The following is a 21,486-nucleotide window of genomic DNA, read 5'->3' as shown; positions in this document are numbered from 1 at the left end:
CAGCCTGGAAAAACTGGATGGATTGGTGCGTGGGAGGACGTTTGGATCCCGTGGGGGCGGAGTTGTCCCAGGTTCTGAATTTCCTGACGGAAAAGGCCGGTTCAGGTTTAGCGTACCGGTCGGTTAATAATTTTCGGTCGGCAATTTTGGCGGGGCATGCTCAGATAGACGGGAAACCGGTGGGCATGCACCCGATGGTATGCAAGCTGTTAAAGGGCATCAGGGCTGCCAAGCCGCCTGCGCCCAAATATACAGGTTTGTGGGATGTATCCTTAGTGCTTTCCTTATTCAATACATGGCCGAGTGATGCTCTTATGTCCAGAAAGCAGCTATCGGCAAAACTGGCTATGTTATTGTGTTTATCGTCTTGCAGACGGACTTCGGATGAGAGAGCGCTCGACGTAACAGGTAGAGTGTTCACCCCGGAAGGGGTTTCCTTTCATATTACAGGTCGTACTAAAACTTTGTCACGTCACATTTCATATAATGCTTTTCCTTCAAATGACAAATTGTGTGTGGTTCATTGCTTGAAAGCTTACGAGGAATGTACTAAGGCCTTGCGGCCGCAGGGTTGTAAATAATTGTTGATCGCCATTCAGAAACCCTTCAAACCTGTGGCTGCGGCCACGATTGCTAGATGACTTCGTTATGTGATAGTCGAAGCTGGTGTAGATACTAGAATATTTGGTGCTCATTCTGTGAGAGGCGCAATGGAGTCGAAATCGTTTGGGTTGGGATCAAGTATCCAAGATATCATGCGTTGTGCTGATTGGTCGTCTGAATCGACTTTCAAAACGTTTTACTATAAGCCGGTGGGAGATATTACTTCTGTTGTATTTAATCAAGCTTTGAACCAAGCATAATCTGAAGCCTCCGGTCCTGTAATAGAATCAAAAATTTGCTAGCATTTGCGCCAAGAATTTTCAATTCTATTAAGGACACGGAGGCGAGGATTATCCCACCCGGCTTAATGTCTGTATATCATACGCTTGCCCACCCTGTATTTCAGTGATTACGGTGGTGTTATCCTTTTTTCCAGGAGCTGAGAAAAAGTCGGATTAAGAGACGATGGCCGTCAAGCTGTTGAGCTGAAGTTATTCTTACATGTTGGAGTTCGTGTTGGTTCATGCAATGGACTTTCGCCTCAAAGAAAGAGGATGTGTAACGCACGCAGAGGGTTCTTATGGACTATGGGGGCGTGCCTATAACCATGGTGTTCATGGGAAATGTAATAATTTATTGTTTGTTGCGAAAATAATATATTTTCATTGGCTGCTGTGTTGATGCAGTAAAGTTTGAGAAGCATAATCCTCGCCTCCGTGTCCTTAATAGAATTGAAAATTCTTGGCGCGAATGCTAGCAAATTTTTGATTGTCAATCATGTGAGAGGCTTAATGCTAATACCCAAGGTGTGTTTGGTATTTAATGACCTGCAAAAACGAAACACAAAGTTTCACCAAACTGAAAATTACTGACTGTCACAGAGTGAAAAGTACGTGAAGTCAATTATCTCTGTACCTGAGGCCTGACTATTGCTATCTGAATTCAATAGCTCACTGGTTCCACACACGGTCTGGTGTAACAATATCCCTGGACTCTGTTAGTAACGAAAGAACAAGTCTGATTTTTAGTCACCGCTAATGCTCCGGTTACTTACCGGTAAGCTTCATTGCTCCTAGTCCTAGTCTTCCTCCCCACAGTAATTAATAATGAGCATTCTGCTCCTACAGAAACTCCAAGCAAAAGTTAACATACTAGCCTCCCTATCCCTCCAATATGGCCCGCAGTGGCAACCACCAATCACATAAAAGGATACAAGATCCACACCTGTAAACCAAAGCCGTATACATAAAGCTACAACAAGGGCCGGGAAGGAAGGGAAACTATACTGTGGCGAGGAAGACTAGGACTCGGAGTAATGAAGATTACCGGTAAGTAACCGGGGCATTACCACCTCATCCGTCTTCCTCGCCACAGTAATTACTAATGAGCAGATACCAAAGCAACATCAGCTTCATGGATAGGAAAAAAAAGCCAACACGCGGAAGGCATCACAACAATGGAGAGAGACACCTCACAAGAAACTACTTAATACGGAAACAAAGAGGCAAAGGCAACAGAAGCACCAACCTCAACCCCGATTGAGAAAAGAAGGCATGAGGTGAAGTGGCAGTTCAGTAAAACACCCATGGAAACAACCGGAAAGGCGCTCCAAGAAACAACCACAAAACCAGTAGAACGCCCCGAATCAGACGAGAGGGAACCACCGACTGAAACAGACACCAAAAGGAGAGCCGCCAAAATCCACCAATAGAGAGTGGAAGAGATGGCAACAGACCCCAATGGAGTAGCCCAAAAGACAAACAATAGGCCACCACAGAAAAAGCAGCTGTTCAGGGCAATAATACACCAAGGAACGCTGCACAACCAAAAACGTGCAAAGGAGTCAACAGGAAGCATCAACTCCGCCAACCGACTAAATAAAGAGCCCAAGCAGGCACAAAAGAAGGAAGGACACGCAAAATTACCCAAACCTTCAGAACACCAAAAACAGCAAGTCCCCCAACTGCACCTGACCAAAGGGAACCCCTTGCAAAGTACTCAACACCACAGAAGGACCCTCTGGGAGGAGACAACACAGGACAAGGGCTTAGAAGTGCCATAGATGCGAAAAGAGGAGACATCAAAGGCCCCACAGGTGCAAAAGGGAGACCAAGAGAAAAACTCCAAAGGCAGCCCCCCCCCAAACATGGCGGGCAGAAAGGGCCAAGCCCAAAAAACACCGACCCCCAAATAGAACCAGGACCTGATCAGGAGCCAAACCATAGTGCAGACACCAAACTGCAAAGGAGACCCAATGCGTAGAGAAATACAACAAAAGCAGAGGGGCGACCACACAGCAGGGTAAGACCTGCAACCCCCAATGAATAATCATTCAGGTACAAGGAATACAGCACAAGAGCCAAACCCAGAAGGAACACAGACCTGGACACTGGAAGAGGAACCAGAGGGTCCATGAAATGAAAACAAAAGGAACCTCCAACCTGGACGCAAGTCGGCCACCAACAACAGTGGAAACCACGGGGGGGCGAAGCCAACCCGAAACCACCAGAGGCACTAATGCCCCATCCCACCCAAACCACAGCACAATCGCCGGAACCAGGGGAACAGAGGAAGGCAGACAACAGGCCCCTCTGCCACTGGAATAATATCGCATCCATCCACCAAGCCCATGGAAAAGGCATAAATACGTAGAAACAAAGGAACATGCCATGGACAGAAGATGCAAACAAGGCCACCATCGGACACTCAAAACACCACATCAATGGCTGGAACATCATCCGGAACAGACAAAAAGACCTCAAGGAGGGAAAGAACCCAAACAGACAGTCCCCCATCACATTCCCCCGGATCGGGAGAGAGACCGCAGACAGGGAGGCCAACCACGACCACGGCCCGGAACCTCGGAGGCGACAAAGGAAACCGAGGGAACGAACATCGCAACCCTCCCAATAGAGAGAAGCAGAACATGACAACATGAAAGTCCGTACGGACACCAACATGGCGAACCAGCATCAAGGCCGGTAAACGTCAACCGACCCATACGAACAGCCTTCTGCTCCATGCAAATGGAGGAACAAGAAAACAAAGCCACCGATCACCAGTCTGCATCAAAGATTCATCCAGATCAGTCCCCCCAGGGTAACAGGCATGCACTCCCAGTGACCATCCGAGAGAGAACAAACAGAAACGGACGATATCAGAACAGATGACCGACATCCAGCCACCAACACAGAACTACCCACACTAGGGCAGGCACAGGAACCACCAAATCGAAATCCAGACCGCAGGGGTAGCAATGGGAAAAACAGTACAACTCACCATAAGAGACAAAGGGAGAGGAGCCCAGGGCACCACCAACAAGTAGGTGGACAGAACACCCGGATCCCCAACCAAAGTCACACAGGAGGGCAAGTCCCCGACACCAGGGACACAGATAGCAGAGGCAATGTCAGTGCAAGATGCATGAACACCATACCAACAGCGTACCAAGTGAGCCCCAATGTGCATCCGATCCAGAGAAGGAACCAGGAATCAAGAGAAACAATGATCCACAAGGACAAGGCAACTATCACGGACATGGAGCATAGCCCCAGAGAAAAAAGAAGCAGATTCAACCAAACAACCAGGTAAGGGAAATCACAACCCCGTCCCATGTAAAAGCATAACTAGAGGGTCCAGAACCGCAGTAAAGACATGAGGGGAGAAACACAGGTCACAGGGCAAATCACTACGGAGGCCAAAAGGACAGGGACATGAAGAGAAGCATCCCGCAAACGAAGGAATCCAGAAACCCAATGAATAAGCAGAGGCAGGAACTCCTGCAAGGACACCAACTGGAAATTGTCGGGATAAAAACAGCAATCCAACCAAGGCATACAAGATCCACACCATGACCTGTAAACCATCACCAGACACAGGTCCCATGAGACATCCCACCAGGAAGAGAACAAAGAATACACCATGCACCCGCTAATCCACAGGCATCAGAACAATAGCACCATATTCTACAAGGCAGCGTACGCACCCAACAGCGCCTCCAATCATAGAGTAGAGTGACCCTGGGGTAAGTGGTGACCCGAAACCATCTGGGGAAGACAACAGGAAAACAATGAGAAATCTGTCAACACCACCAGGAGGGCCCAGAGGACCGACACAGTCCGCATTCAGCTGACCAAAAAGAGAGACAGCCTACCACCCACAGGAGCAACTCACGGTAGTAGAAGAGGAGGAAGAGGTAGCAGGGAAATGGAACAAGTCAGTGGAAGAAGCACCCCGACCACGCCCAAGACCAAGAAAGGTCGGAGGAGCCAGTTCACGACGAGTGCAGAGCCACTCAACAGAACCACCAAGCGAGCACCAAAATGTGAACACCGTAAAAAGAAATGCACAGAATAAAAACTCACAGCGCAGCATCAGCCCTCCCAGAACGGAACCACAACAGGTGTCAGCTCACAGCACTGGTACCACCAGGCAGCTGCCCAACCATGCAGGACCTCTAACTACTGAGAGCAAATGAGATCAGGAGTGGTATAGGACAGAATGGGCATAGGTACAAGTAGTCCAAGGGAACAAAAGAAAGAAACCGCCCCCAACATCCCAACAGGGCGAGAGTGGGAAAACGTCCACACCCAGTCCAACATCCACCTCAGCAGAGGCAGGAAACTGAACCACAAAGTCCTGCAAGGGATAACGTTTACCCAGAAACCGGGGGAAAGAATACCAAAAACATGCTTCCATCCAGCCTCCAACAACCTCAAAACAGACGAGTAGAGAGGCAATGATACAGGCTCCTTACGGCGAAATTGCACAACGAAATGAAAGACCTCCATATCCACCATGGTCTCGGGAAACAACAGAATGGAACGGATGTGTCAAATAATAACCTCAAGATCCGACCCCAGCACAAAATGACCACAACCTCATCGCCCTCTGAGTCACGGGAAGGACCCGGAACACAGCTGGCCCTTATGGGAGGGGGAAGCGAGGCCTGAACATGCACAGCAGCCGCCACTGCAGTAACAATTATCTGCTGAATCAATGCAAGGCAAGGGACTGAGTCCTAAGAAACAGAAGAACCCTCTGCAGCCGCGGATCCAACACAGCATAAACCTCCATAGCTGACAAACAAAGAATGACCAGCAACATCACCACGGCAAGTAGGAGCACCCAAAAGCGCACCATCACCATGGAAACCAGAGAAAAGAGTCCCAGTCTGGGAGCAGCACACTGTAAGCATATCACAGCATGATCCCAAGAAGAGCAGCAACTAAAGGGCATGATAATGAAGAGCACCAAATGGAACTGATACCAAACAGGCTTCGTGACATACAAAGCAGAAGTCCAAACTGTGACGAAACCCGGGAATGATTCAGAGAACAACAAATCTTCAGACAAACACACTCCCATGCGAGCAAACCAGGGAGGCCCGGAAAAGCAAGGTACATCAAGTCCGCTAAAGCAGAACACTGTATAATGCAAATCGAGAGGGGCAGGCAGGAGAAAGGAACTCGTATGTGACCCACCAGCATGATCTGGAGGGAAATTAATAACACACTGGGTACGCAGAAGCACAAGTGGTGGAAACCATCAATGCAGGACCTTATAAGTACCCGCGAGGCAAGAGTTACATAAATATATACCGTAGCAGAAGCCAACACTAACCACGAGGGAATGCAGCCCCCCACCCCCCACTTGCCTGCCGTAACACATGACCAATAGCAGGAAACCAAACGCAGTGGTCACAAACTGGAAGGCGTGCAGTGAAATGCACAGTGGACCCGGAAAACACGCCGGGACTGCAACAAACAGAACAGTAGCATCAGGATGCACCAACAAACATGCAGAGTCCGCTAGAGCAACATGAGTAATCAATTCCAAGCACCCAGACAAGACGCCGAGGTTGCAAAGGCAAGACTCGGTGTCAGTAGCAGAAATCATAACCGGCACTGAAAGCAAGACCCCGCGAGTCCGCCAAAGCAGGATGGGGGAATATGTATAAAGTGCCCAACAAGGAGGATAAAAACAGATCAAAATGACACTACATCCCCCCATTAATGGAGCCCAAGAGTCCACTAAAGCAGGACCGCCGCCCCCAACTCACCTGTAGAACAGGAACATGAACAGCACTAGGAGTAGTGCAGACACAAAAAAACAGGTCGTGGTGTGGATCTTGTATACTTTTATGTGATTGGTGGTTGCCACTGGGGGCCATATTGGAGGGATAGGGAAAATAGTATGTTAATTTTTGCTTGGAGTTTCTGTAGGAGCAGAATGCTCATTAGCAATTACTGTGGAGAGGAAGACGGACGAGAAGGTAATACCTGTACACGCTGTTACTAGACCCACCAGTAACGCAATTACAATCAAAATAGAAGGGTCACGGCTCTCACCTTACGCAATACGTCTGTTCAGCGTGGTATTCAGCGTTCCTATTAGTAAATGATGCTGGCAACCGTAGTACCGAGCGAGACGAGATATGCTGTAGTGCAATAACCACAAACAAAGGACAAATGTCCTGCATCGGTAAAGTTGACATTATACCAAACATGTCTTTGTCCATTCGAAAATACAAGCAAGTACCACTTCAAAGCATTTTAGATAGTTTTATCTCACAAACAAACATTCACAAAACAGACGTAACATATATACTACAAAAATTGAAAACGTGTCAACTAACATCAAATGATACTCAGTTCCTCTTCTGACAAGTGATTTATCAATTTGGCTGCAGAAATCTATTAAGTAAAGCAGTCAACAAAGGAGATAGTCCCATACAGGAATACACTAAGGGCGAACAAATAATAGTCTCCTTAATCCAGGGCACATGCAAGTGAAAGCATGATGTGTGCCATCACAGCGCATGATGTCAGGACGCGTGAAATTGCATTGGACAGCACAGAAAGTGACATCAGATATTTAGACCTCAGACGTATGTTTATCAGGTATATCATGAATACATTTAAGCGTGTTATGAGATTTAACAAATGAGAATTTGCTTTGGGGTTGTGGCAAAGACGGGCACAATCCTGACGCAACATCTGGCCTCAACTAATACCTTTATTTTACTAAACTCTGACACAAAGATATTGGCAACAAGGAGAAGCATGGTAGTAGATATGTTTTGCTTAATTGGTTGCAAAGTTTGCATTTTAAAATATCTGATTGAGTTAAGGTATCTGCTACACAGGTGCCCAGTAAATCTCAGGGAATAGTAGTAATGGTGAGATAATTCTGGAGGTTAACACATTTTTGGGAGAAATCTGTGCTCTGTGAAGTCCTAGATTTGAATCAAAGTAGTAAAGAAGGTTAATGTGTCTCCTGCTAAGCACATCATGTAACATGAAGATGAAAGATATTTATTTTATGTAGATAGGTAAGTGTGTTACTGCTTTTAACACAGAGATCCTTTTGTTACCTTCAGCTCATAAATTGCAATCCTTCTAATATAGCCCAGCGAGATATGGACATGTGATTCCTGCACCTTGTAACCCTGTCTCATGTCACTCATCTTTTACATTGACTTACAAACGTACGTAGTTTATTGTCAATGTATAATGTTTATGTTTCGTAAAGAGCTCTGACACCCTGCATAGCCCTATAAAATAAATAAAAACTTTCTATTGAAATTGTTATTTGAGTAAATACTGGGACAGACCAACACATCTGGCATTCTTACAGTGCATGCACTTATATACAGGAACTGAACAAAGTCAAAAGCATGCCTCTTTTAAGTACCTATGAAGATATAACAAGCTGTGTTCCTTTGTTTCCCCTCCGTTGCATTTACTTATAAGTGTGAGGTTCCAGGCCGCCTCCAGTCAGCATATTCAAACAAAAGGAGGCCTGATGGCCCCTTAACTTCGGCCTTTTCATTCAGCCCAGAAGGAGGTGAAAAAAAGTCCCTTTGCCGCCTGCACGCAGCTGCTGGGACTTCAAGCAGACAATGTACAGACGCTGCTGAACGTGTACTGGTGTCTAAAAATTAGACCAGGACAAGTTTAACAAATTTCTGTGGTGCCCAACTTCTTTGCAGGGTGGACGGTGTCCACCCCCTGAAAATAGTGGGCGGACGCCATGTACCTGCGTGTACCGCCAGACTAGCCCCCTGCCTTAATCAATCATAGAGTGTATTCTCATTCAATGTATCATTCCTTAATTTGCTTTGCAGGGCTTCTCCAATCCAGAACATCTGTTGATGCATGGTGAGATGACCGGGGCAAAACCATAGATCGTTATACAATACTGTCTTAGAAGTATAGCGTACTCCCCGTGCAACATTTTTCCTTCTATGAACGAAGGCTGAAAATAAAAGCATGCCAGGTGCCCACAGTGAGATGGTAGTTTACTTCATGTTGTGATTCCCTGCAATGTTTGCACATGAGACACACATTAATCCTTATGGATGGAGCATATGAAATGCCTGATGTCAGGGAGGTCTGAATATTGGCACAGAAAGGGTGCTTTGCATTAGGCTTTAAAATAGGAGATATGATTGACATACCTAATGAGAACTTGGGGAGTACAGCTTCCTGTTTTCACTTCTTATGAAATAATGTAACTTGCTGAATCCTAGAGATTTCTCTACAAATGGAGAGTATAGGCGTTTAATAACTTATTATTTAGAGTATGTTTGAATTATGAAACTCCATTAACCTATTTTTAAACCCTGGTTGGAAATTTGTTCCATGCATCTAGGTAAGGATACATCAATGGCTATTATTTGTAATCTTGGACAAGGTACATAGGAAAACATATTTTTTTCCTGTATCATGCAGCCTCTCTATGACCTCCATTCTCAAGCCCAAAGAATGTCTTCAATAATGGAAAACATTGAAAGTTACTACTGAAAAGTGGATTATTAGTAGTGGTAAATATGCATCCACATCTGGCAATAATACCACTAACACAATATAGTGCTCAGAATAGGTCTCCGAAAATTATTTCCATGCTCAACCCTTGGTAGCTTGGCTGCAAGCAGGCAGGCTTAACTTCAGAAAAATGTATGTAAAGAATTTTAAAACACCAATTTAGTAAATAATCATGACACAACAATAAAAATCCAACATCAATTTATAAAAATAGGAAATATTTTTATTGTTAAAATGACCCCTAAATTAAAAGAATCCACTGTCGGGAACTAGAAATATGAATTTTTAAAGATTCAACAATTTCTAGTGCTTAGAAACCAATAGTGCCTCTTCTGGACATTTGGTTGCCTCTGACCGGGACAAAGTCAATATTTGAGGCCGACTGCGATGGAGATTTTACCTTCACACTTAGAAACTTTTCTAGAGGATTTCTTGAGGATTTCTCACCAGACGTCGTGCAGCCTCCTTCAGCAGGCCAGATTCAGTGATGGTTCAAAGTGTCCAAACACAATCCAAGGATCCGGAATCTCCAAGATGGTCCTTGAAAGGTTTGGACCACAATTCCCTCAATGCACCTGGATAAAACCCTTAAAATTTCACTTGATACACTACAGCCAGGGGACTCTTGGAAGAGTTGATGCAAGTGAGCTCTGTTAACCTGTAGCTTGCAGGGAGGGAACTCTTTTTTTCCTCTTGAAAGAAGGTAAATCCAAAAGGTTGTAGTTCCAGATAATGCAGCAGGTGCAGTCTGTCAGAATTCAGGGCATGATGGTGCAAATCAAGTTTCCAGATTGGCATCCCCTCTTTAATGCTCTTGAAGCAAGGTACATCCAAAGTGCTGTAGTTCCAGATAATGCAGAAGGTGCAGTCTTTTCAGAGTGCAAGGTCAGATGGCGCAAATCAAGTTTCCCGCTTGGCAATCCTTCTTCTCTCAGTTCAAGCAGCAGAGCTCTGCCCTTTTTAATATCTATTCCAAGTTCTCTGGTGCAGGCAGGTGAGCATTCCTGTCCAATGAGGTTCAGGGCAACACCTCAGAGTATGACCATATCCATCCTAGTGTGGCACTATAGTCTCCCAGAGAGCACCTTTGATACAAAATTCAATATGCTGATTTTCCAGCAGAAAGAGAAGAGATGGCTAAACACACCTCCAGGATGGTTAATCTGCATAGTCCCCCCCCCTTGCATCTGCTCATCCCTTCCTCAATCCCACCATCTGGCTGGATTCAAAGATTAGGGGTGTTAATGAAACTGGCCTCCCATGCTTGTCTCCCCCTTCTATTGAAGAATGTTGTTCACAACCCCTCTCTCTGCTCTGACATTCATATGTAGTAAAAACCCTGCCCTCCAAGAATTCTTTTCTAACCCCAGAAGCTACTTATCACCTCATCAACGGAGCCTGTCTAATCCATTTAACTCTGACCAATCAGGATAGACCACTGGAAGGCGGAATTATGACCTGCAGACAAGAAAGTCTTGTAACTTCTTGTTGGTACATTTTAGGATAAATTCAACAATTGCATATTGTTGGATATACCAGTACCATTTTAGGCAGTCCTTGAATGATATTTGTAAGACCTCCATATTGTTAGTTAATATTTATTAACTACTTGCCATGTTAACCTATGTGCCTGGGGATTTGCAAGTGGAAAAATTACTTGGGCAATTTTTCCAACACCAGGGCTTATAAAACATATTTTATAAGGACCCTATCAATATCTACAGGACCCCACACCCCTGGGATACAAATGGGAGACTTTAGGGTTCTGAATATGTACAAAAATTGTAGATCCTCACTTAACAGTGCTCCTAGCCCACAAGATGATTTTGGGAAGCCCTTTACTACAATGTGGGGCTTCAAATGTGCAATTTGACGAAACCCATGGCATATAAAACTCATTTTATAATGTTCTCCTTGTGAATACCTGACACCCCACCCCTGGGACACTTATGGGAGATACTGGGGGTACCTAATATGCAAATGCATTGTAGTTCGTTCATTTGTAAGCACCCCAAACAGCGATGTCGAGTTTGGGCACAATCCTGCAACACAGGGTAGCTTTTTAACTGATCTCAGGCTTCAGCAGTTCACACATGCAAGTGCAGAAATGGCTGCTGTCCTCTAAACTGCCATGCCCTTTATTTACTAGGGACTTAAACGTAGTTTCAAGCCCCCTGCTGTATTATGTACTAGGGCCGTATAGGGGAGATCATGCCACTCATAGGGGTACCCTGACCCATACTGTACCCTACTGTATGTAGGTGTTTTCACTGTTTTCTAAGTGTGTCTTTAGCATTTCACTGGCTGATCTGGGCCTGGTTAGGCAGAGCCCAGGGTCAGTCAGAGTCAGTTACCACCAGTACCAGACAGCAAAAAAGTGAGGTTGCCCAGAGTACAAGGATGACTTTGCAACAGGTGTTGAATAATGTTACTGGCTACGTCACAGCTTCCTTCGGCATGGCAAGAATGAGACTGAGATACTGTAAATGGTATGGGCAACTTTATTATATGCTTCTCCCCCCCCACCAGCATGTGTGTACTCTGTATTTACTTCCCTAACTCCTCACTCTCCCAAAGGTCTCTTCCTGCTGCCTTGACCTCTTCCAGACATTGACAAGTGTCTGCTGCCTGCTAGGCAGAGGTGGCTCCTCCTCTACGGTGGAGGATTGTCACCCCACAGCTCTTTGAGCAGTTCAAAAAGGAGAAAAAACCATAATAATGCAATATTATTATCATTATATTTTTCCATTCTGGCTTAGGTGCAGGTCTGGGCTGGCAAGAGTGGTGGACACTCTTTAAGTGTGCATGACAGTTTGGCCTGCAAAACATTCATTCGCACTTCGGGTGTTCTCTACCAGGCTGTATTGCACAGCCTGGGTGGAGAAAATGAGCAGGTTCCAAGTCCCTGTATGAGCACCAAACCTAATTGCTCAGACCAATCACGATGCTGCTATCATGCTGGTAACAGCAGTGTCATGATTTGCTATGGGAGCCTAGAAGCCTGTGTGCTTCCTGCTTCTAGTAGTCGACCAAAGAGGACCAAGAGGCGAAAGCCGACCTGCAACTAAGTGATTTTTTTATCCTCCCTGTCCTGCTATCCCATTAAGTAGCAGCCACCACTAGGCCAGGGCCTCAACTCCACAGGCTATAGGCAATAATAGTCACAAAGAGAAACAACTTTCCATTTTCATTGATAGTTTGGGAAATATAAGGCCTGATTTAGAGATTTTTTCAGATGGATTGCTTCTTCAGAGAAGTGACCAATATTGCTTCTGCCTTATTTCAGGTGTAATATATTCTAAGGCACAAGTAATAAGATGGATGATATAACCATCACATTTGTGACCTGTGATCTGCAACCAAACTCTTAATCAGGCACATCGTCTTTAAAGGCAATCTCTTTGGTTGGTCATGGTAAGCATTCCTTCCCAAATTCCTAGAGATTCCATCCTCGGTTCAAAATATTAAAAAGTTACCAATGGTTACTCTGCTATTTGTAGCCTACTATCAAAGTTGTTCCTCACTGATTAAACGTCTCACTAAGACACTGCATTTGAAGCTGTCAGACTGTTTCTTCTCTGGTCAGACTATCTCACTACTGGTTATACGGAATGAGTACGAACTTGGTGGTATGTTCTGCAAAAAGCAGAGGGTGAAGTAGTGATTCATGGTGGCAACCACAGCGGGAGCAACCAGAGGAAAGATTTGTCACTTCCTCCTCAGGTGTTCATTCAGAGAAAAAGTATAGCTGCGGGCCATCAAGAAGAAAAGGATAGACATCCAACTATATGACGGACTTGAAAGTTTTGGTGCCAATAATGAATAGGCTTCAAGGTTTTTCATCTCTCCTTTATGTTAGCACTGCAGCCTGCTGAAGTTGATACTGGATAGAGGGCCTAGTAAATGGCTATTTCATTAGGGCTGGATGACTAAACAAGTTCCCTCCACCCATGGCATAAAAAATGTTTTACATTCCCGACCCTGTTATCATCCTCTTGCGTTGGGAGATCAGAAACTTCAGGCCACATTATGCAGATGATGCTCTCCTCCTGAGCTACATTAGCAATGGTCCAGGTCATTTACTTTTAACACTTTTCAGAAATTGTGCAAAATAAAACAGAAAAGACCAAGGGCCTGATTTTGTTCTAGGCGGATGTGTTACTCTGTCACAACGGTGATGGATATCCCGCCCACCGAAATCTAAATTCCATTATATCCTATGAGATTATTATTTTGGCAGACGGGATATCTGTCACCGTTGTGATAGAGTAACCGTTCCGCCAAGCTCTAAATCAGGACCCAAGATAATGGTGCTTGGTAAGAACAATTAATTGCAGAGCTTTTTTCTTTAAATGCCAAAAGCTGCAACTGGTGAGAGAATACCCCTTTCTAGGTATTTTGTTTGATGATGGCTTCAGGTGGAACTCGTGCATGGGGACAAGGCTTTTTTGGGTAACATGTATATTTCAAGGTCTTATTGGAAAGACTGATAGGCTCAGATGGCTTCAATCTTTCAATTAGTGATTGCTTTTAATGCAATATTGATCTCAACGTTGTACTATAGTGCAAATGGCATAGTGGGGCATGCCCAAAAGTGTTATTAGCATTTAAGGTATAATATTGAGAAAGATTCTGCAGCTTAGAATATCAATCCATGTCTGGGCAAGTAGTCTATGGGCATGACACCTTTTAGGGCAAAGAAGAGATAGGCCTTACATATGTGGACGTGGATGGCAACCCCCATCCCGTGAACACATCACCTACAATTCAGTGTCACCCTGCTCACACAACACAGCACTTCATGTGTGTTCTGCTATCACCAATATATAAATATATATTGAAACTGATCCTGCACCCCATGACACCAGAAATATCTTCACAGATACCTTTTTATGGTCAGTCATCAAATTAATACTGTTGCCTGAAAATGGGGGTATGTTCCAAAAGGAATCAAATATGGGAACAAGTTGATGGATATATGTTAGATACTATCATATTCACACATTAACACTGGATGCACATATGGAATAACCCTGGGCGTTGTTTGCAATGTAGCGCTATGCATAGCTAGGAAAAGTGCACTTTGTACTGATTGCACAGTGCCTTATGCTTGTCCGCACTGTGCAATCATTGCAAACAGCATCTTGCACAGTGCAAGCAGTTGTTTTCCGCCGCTCGAGTAGATTTGTACTCGAGCGGAAGCGTTCTCAAAGTGCACTAGTAGTTTCTCATTGTGAGTGGTAGCGAGCATAGGTGACCACTCGCAATGAGAAACCTGACCTCCCTGCATTGAGAATCTCACCTGGAGGTTCATTTGCCACGCTCGCGATCAGCAACTTGATGTTGCTGATCACGAATGAGGAAAAAGTCTCGCCGGGATGTTGATTTTGCCTGCTCTGGGTCGGCAACTTGAGGTTGACCGCGAGCAAGCAAAAAATGCCCGATACGCAGCGTGTTTTTTTTACTGTGCTACTTGCAAATCACGTAGTAGCGCAAGCAACGCACGCGCCGCAAGCGTAGCATAGTACTACGCCCAGGGTTAATATGAAACACATATCCAAAGTGGATTTTATCACAATAAAAATTACATTAAATGTGTATACAAGGTGATAATTGAAAGAGGGCAAATGATGCAGGCATATATGGAACCAGTCGTGAAGCTATAAAACAGGCAATTCATTTTTTTACAAAAATACTTCCCAAATTCAGGGATGGGGCAGACATTTGAAAGCAAGGTAGAAAGATGAAGACAATGTTTTGGTAAATAAATGGGAAAGGGAAACCAAATGCCAATATTCCAAATCAAAATCCAAAGGAGGAAAAATCTAGATGAAATCCAAAAGTCCAAAAGTCCAAACTAATAATCCAAATAAAAAAAACAGTTAGAGCACTCCAAGGAAATTAAAAATATAGACCTCAACGAAGGCAACATGTTGCCAACGCTCTCCTCGACTGGGCAAACATGCTCCTCTCCATCCTTCTCAGAGTGCTAGAAGTTAAAGTAGAAGTTCGGAGAAGTAATATGGCTCCTCAAGCTATATGATACTAACATTTACTCATCATGATGAACACAAATGTAGGCATTACTCATAAGCTGGAATGTCACAACAGATGTTTGAGTGGTGCCTAGATTTTTAAATAGCTTGTAAAAGATGACAACATGCAAAACATAACTTACAGTACAAGACAATGCATACCTTGTACACACATACAAAATGATATAGGTGAAAACCTCTTTACCATCCTGCTACTTCTTATGGGACCCAGGCCAATCAGGGAGTTCTGGCCTTGCCTTTGCAACAACACTCTGCTGTAGTGTGGTGTGCAGGGGATGTCTCCTATGGTAGGAAGACCATCTCAAGATGTCGTCATTCAGGACAACACCAGAAGTCCTCATAGATCTTTGTACACTCCCTGGTCTTTGGAAATGGGCAGTCCACTGCACTTCCTGGTAAGCTTTATCAAAATTAATTGTAAGACACAAATTCCTGCTAAGCTGGGTGTCTGGGCGGTCACAGATCAGACAAGGTTGTTTGAGAACTCCTCTCTCAGTGATGTTTACTTCCTATTGGGTGAAGTCGGGAGACTCTCTCTGACATTTTCCTCCTCAGCCATTTGGGAGATCACAAAAATCAACAGAGCAGTGGACTGAAGGTGGATACCGTTATGCTGAGTGAATTGATCAAGAAAAGCAATTTTGCACTGGGGATTTTCTTAAGCAGTTAGGTGTATAAATACATTTAGTAGGTGTATTTATTTACACACATCAAATGGAGTGTGTTTTGTGCGGCCAAAAACCAAATGCATATAACTGGGATATGCTGGATCAACAAGTTATATGCACATGACAGGATCAGTGATGTCAGCTCAGATGGGTTGTGCATTGATGTGGACTGGCAGGGGAGTAGCATCATGTAGCTGCAACCGTAGTGTGTAAGAATTTAAATATGAAGTGTGACATAATTTTCCTACTATCATTGAATTGACAGTGAACAAACCGTGATTTAACAGCCAAACATGCAGTTCAGGTCAAGTGTGAGGTCACAAGTGGGTCACATACATGCAAAAATTATTCTTTGGGATGTCCTAGCATGGGGATCAGCACGAGGCAGCAGTGTGTGGTTTGGGTCTGTGTGCAAGCCACATCAAAAGGCAATGTTGAGAAACATGGGACATGCTACATTGATGGTTTACTCAACTTCAATGAACACCTTCACCTCATTATTAAGGCATCTGGAGAATGCACAATATGTGTTCTATTATGCCTTGTGTCGGTGTGTGATCTGTTGCACCTCTACTGAGTCATGGTGGATGGATGGTGATAGGGAGTAATGAAATGGGGAGAGAGTATTCAACATTTAATTATACTACGTATCCTCACAATAATGCTAATATTTTAATCAGATAGTCAGTTGAATCCATCGTGGGATGGCTGGGAAGAGGAATGTGATGTGTCCTTAACATCACATTGCTATGCCCCATATATACCTTCATCCCCAGTATAGTGTAACTTTACTTGCCTTGACCCCATGTGCCACCATAATTCCCAACAAACAACTGATGTGCCATGGGCTGGTTGGCCTAAGACAGCGCTGTCTTGTGTTGTACCAGGAACGGCTCTATAATCATGGATAAAGTAGCCACTGCCATTGCAGAAGTTTTTACATTAATGGAGTGTCACCAGTTGCGTCTCCAGCAGTGACAGTGGCATACTGATCTACATCTGTGCACTGCAAGTGATAATGTTGTTACATATGTTATGCTCCAGGATAGACTGGCGGGTGGGATGCTAACCTTCTTCTCATTGGTCCTCTGGATTTAGCCATTGGCCAGAAAGTGGAGTGAGCTAGTAGTTTGATAACGGCAGCTAAAGATGGGGCGAGCTACTGTAGCACTTTAGAGGGAATATGTTTCTTTGTTGTCTCTTTCTGAGACCTCCTAAACGTGATCCATTGCCTGAATATTCTTTCTGTGCTCCTTAAGTAATTATTCCCAGAATTAGTGGCAGTAAGAAAAACACATTCACCGATAGAGTGAAACGTGATCTCCCTCAGGTTTGCTTTATTACGTGAACAGGCTGTGTGGAATTAGTTGAGGATGTAATGTGACTCAGTTAGTGATCGAGTTGGTGAAGGTGTTGTCAGTGCATGCCTCAATGCCCATCCCACATATTGACGTGAGTCTTAAATGAGAAATGTCTCTGGAAGAATGTATTTTTTGTGAGTTAGATACACTTATTAAATGTATGTTTAATATGCAGTGTGTCACCGAATGTTTGTATGAATGAAGTGGGATTTTGTGTGTGTTAATTATTCATTGCTATGGTATATACTAGATGCTTGTTTCCGGTCCAGGGAGGACCTGGCTTGGCAGTTCGGGCTGGACTGTTCCCACAAGGACCAGGGTCAGGACTGATTTGCATATGGCTGGGTCTAAACTGGGCTGGGGTGGTGTGGTGAGCAAAATAATGATGGATTTAATCCAGATCCTGTGTATGGGGGTAAATGTTTGCATTGTCCAGCATTCCGTCCATCAATTGTTTCTTTTGCCAATGGTATATACTAAGGCTCACATGTTATTTTTCAATTTACCTTCTTATTCATAATTTCTTTTAAATTCTGTCTATTGTACTTACACATCTAATCCTTTTGTTTTGTGTGCTTGTGTGAACCTATATAAATAACAGATGGGGAGAGAGAGAAATAGCATGTGGACTCGTTCTCCCTAGTCAATATGTATAAACAAAAAGATTCCACACATAAGTGACAAGTGTTCTCAACAGTGGTGGGGAACACACAGTTTTGTTAAAATACCCCTCATACACCAAAAGGACCCTTGCTGTCATGCTTCATCATTGGGGTCTTCGCAACCCTCTACGGGATGCAGTGTGCTACTACCGACTGTTACGCGGGAGCACTTTGCCAAAGACTATGTGTGGTGTGTGTGAGGGTTGGATGTGAGTGAGTGGTGGGGTTATGTGTGAGTAATTTAAAAATGTACCTGGCTCGTGGGGAAACGCAAAAACATTTTTAATGGGCCCCCGGGCTGGTACTATTAAAATAGTGAGAGTAGAGGTATTTATGTAGCGTTACAAGCAAAAACCTCTTGGGTGCGTCAACATGTTTCGGAGATCAACCCTTTTTCAGGACAGGGTGCATTAATCCCCACCTTACTCACGTTTTTCTATGTAAATTTGTTTGTCAATTTACAAAAAAAAAGTGAACATGTATGCAGGCTACAGTGTGCCTACTGCAAATATTTCATAGGTTCTCTGCCAATTGCATGACCTGGAAAGGAAAAGAATAAAAAGGAAAACAGAACAAATTTGCCATCCATTTCTCCTTCATTGTATGGTTCAGGGACCTTGTAAAAACATATATGTGTATATGTATATATGTATATATACAGTGTGGGTTAAGATCACTAGACAGGTATTGTCATGCTATTTGTGATGGTGACCCTGTAAAAAAAGAGGGACTCAGACAAGACAAACAAACATTAAACATAAAGCACACGCTCTATTTTGTTATATCCATCTGTGTTTCTAGGACATATCCACTACAGGTGGGGTGGAAAAAAGGATTAATAGAATGCATATTTGATTCCTCTGTTTTCCTTGCCTCATGAGCCTCAGGACGTAAGGGGTGGATCGTGCCAATCTGCTACCTAAAGGCAAGATGTAGCGTCAGCCAGATGGTTACTTACAGAAGCTGCTTTACTTCCACCGTTGTAACAGTACCATACTCACGAGTCCGACAAGAGAGAATCCTCCGTATCACCCCTCACGCGGCTCCGCTGGGAATGGAGTAGTGCGCGCGAGGAGAGGTATATATACACTTGTTGTTGGTCTAATTGGATCTACTTAATCCTAATTGATCCTCAATGACCGGAAGAATGCCCATGTTTGGTTGTTCGGGCATTATCTCAATGTCTCCTCTTGTGTTTACAGCAGGACACGCTATTTCATAGGAGCGCATGCGCATTAGTCGATCAAAAGGTTCCTAGTATGCCTGCGCAAGGTGGAGACATAAGCATCTGCTATTCCCTCTAGCGCATGCGTACACAGAGCTCTCTAGGTGGATGTACGCATGCGTTGAGATTAGGCGCTTGCATTTTTTACAGTTGTCCTTGTACTTGGTTCTTAGTGAATAATTATAAACAGCAATTAATAGTGTAAGGGTTAAAACACAAGAGCGAGCTATGCATAAAGTCTTTGACAGTTCTTTCCTAACAAGGGCTTGCTGTGAGTGTATATACCTGAGGTGGTGTAGGCCAAGTCCCTCAACTTAGGAAGTATTTATCCAAAATATTAAAGGAGAGTCTAAACCAATTGGCCCCATGGTATGTCATCGTTGAGGCCTGTCTTGTGAGTCCCTAAGCGGAACACCCAGCGTTTGTTCTTTCTCGAAAAGGCCGGTGTCAGACTGTAGCTGTTCAATAACTGTCCAGTGAAGGTCATTTACACAATGTTGCGCCTCTAAGAAGTGCGTCGCCATCTTAGTGGTGCTTTTCCTACATCTTACGTCGCTTTTGTGCTTACTCATTTGTGTCTTGACCGCCCTGGTGGTCATCCCTACGTATTCAAGCCCACGGGCACGTGATCAAGTACATCACGTTTTTGCCGTTGCAGTTTGTCATTTTCCTTTGTTCCCTAGTGGCGCCATTTCTGAATGTCAGTTACTTGCTTTTTTTAGTGAGGTGGCAACTACTGCAGTTTCCGCATGGAAAGTGTCCTTGAATGCAGTGGTGGTGTATATTGCTGATTCTCTTTTGGACGGGTGTGCACCAGAATATCCTTCGGATTTCTCCCCCGTCTGTGTGCGAACATGGGTTTCTCATAATCCAGTTCGCCACAGGTGATTATTTGCCAGTGTTTAATAATGATCTTAGAGACCTCGTTGGAAGGGGTATTGTATGTAGTTACACATATGGGTCTCTTTTGATCTTGGTTTGTTTGGACCTTATCTTCCAGTAAGGCTTCTCTATTGTTATTCGCGCCCCATTACATTGCTGTGTTTATGCTACGGACTGGATATTGTCTTTGTTGTAGCTATGTTTTCAGGTCTTTTGCCAGTGTTTTGTACATAACCACATCTGTGCAATTTCTCCGTAGGCGCAAGAATTGGCCATACAGTAGGTTCTCCCGTAGGTGCCGGGGATGGAAGCTGTCAAATCTTAATAAACAGTTTATTGCGGTGGGCTTAAAATGGGTGGTGGTCTTAAGTGTTCCCCCTTCGGCGTAGATGTTTAGGTCGAGGAATACTAGAGATTGATTTGAGACTGAGCTTGTAAATTTCAAGAAGGCATTCTGAGTATTGAGCCAAGCCATGAACTCTGTGACCGATTGTAGATCACCTTGCCATAAGACGAAAATGTCGTCAATGTACCTTTTCCAAATGCGGATGTTGTTTCTGTATGGATTTCCATTGCTCATGATTTTGTTGGTTTCTAGATGATTAACATACAATCCCGCCAGGCTCGGGGCAAACGTGCTGCCCATGCTGGTCCCATGGGTTTGAAGATAGATCGGTGTATTGTATTGGAAATAGTTTTTTGTCAGTGCCATAGAAATACATTCCAACACAACACCTCTGGGTGTCTGGTATTTCCAAGGCATGGTGAACAGAACTTCTTTGATAATGGAGAGTGTCTCGTCGTGGGGCAAGCTCGTGTATAAACTCTCCACATTGAGGCTCAACAGGAATTGTGATCCTGGGTCAAATGGTAGATCCTTGAGTAGTTGAAGGACAGTCTTCGTGTTTTTGAGGTACGTATCAGTCGCCTGTACAAGGGGTCTGAGGAAGGCTTGTGCAAATTTTGACAGGGGTTCCAAAATCGAACCTATGCCTGAGACAATTGGTCTCCCTGGTGGTGTTTTATGAATACAGTAGAAATAGGGGATTTTTGGTTTATTCTGAATCAAAAAATCTGCTTCTTTTTTAGATAGCCAATCATGGGCTAGTGCCTCCTCAACCATGCCTCCGATAGTGATACGGAGAGACTCAGTAGGATCCTCTCCTAGGATCGTGTAATTACGTCTGTCAGCTAGAAGTCT

Source organism: Lissotriton vulgaris, chromosome 3_1, assembly GCF_964263255.1.
Source record: "Lissotriton vulgaris chromosome 3_1, aLisVul1.2, whole genome shotgun sequence".
NCBI classification, from domain to species: Eukaryota; Metazoa; Chordata; class Amphibia; order Caudata; family Salamandridae; genus Lissotriton; species Lissotriton vulgaris.
This window is presented reverse-complemented; position numbering follows the sequence as displayed.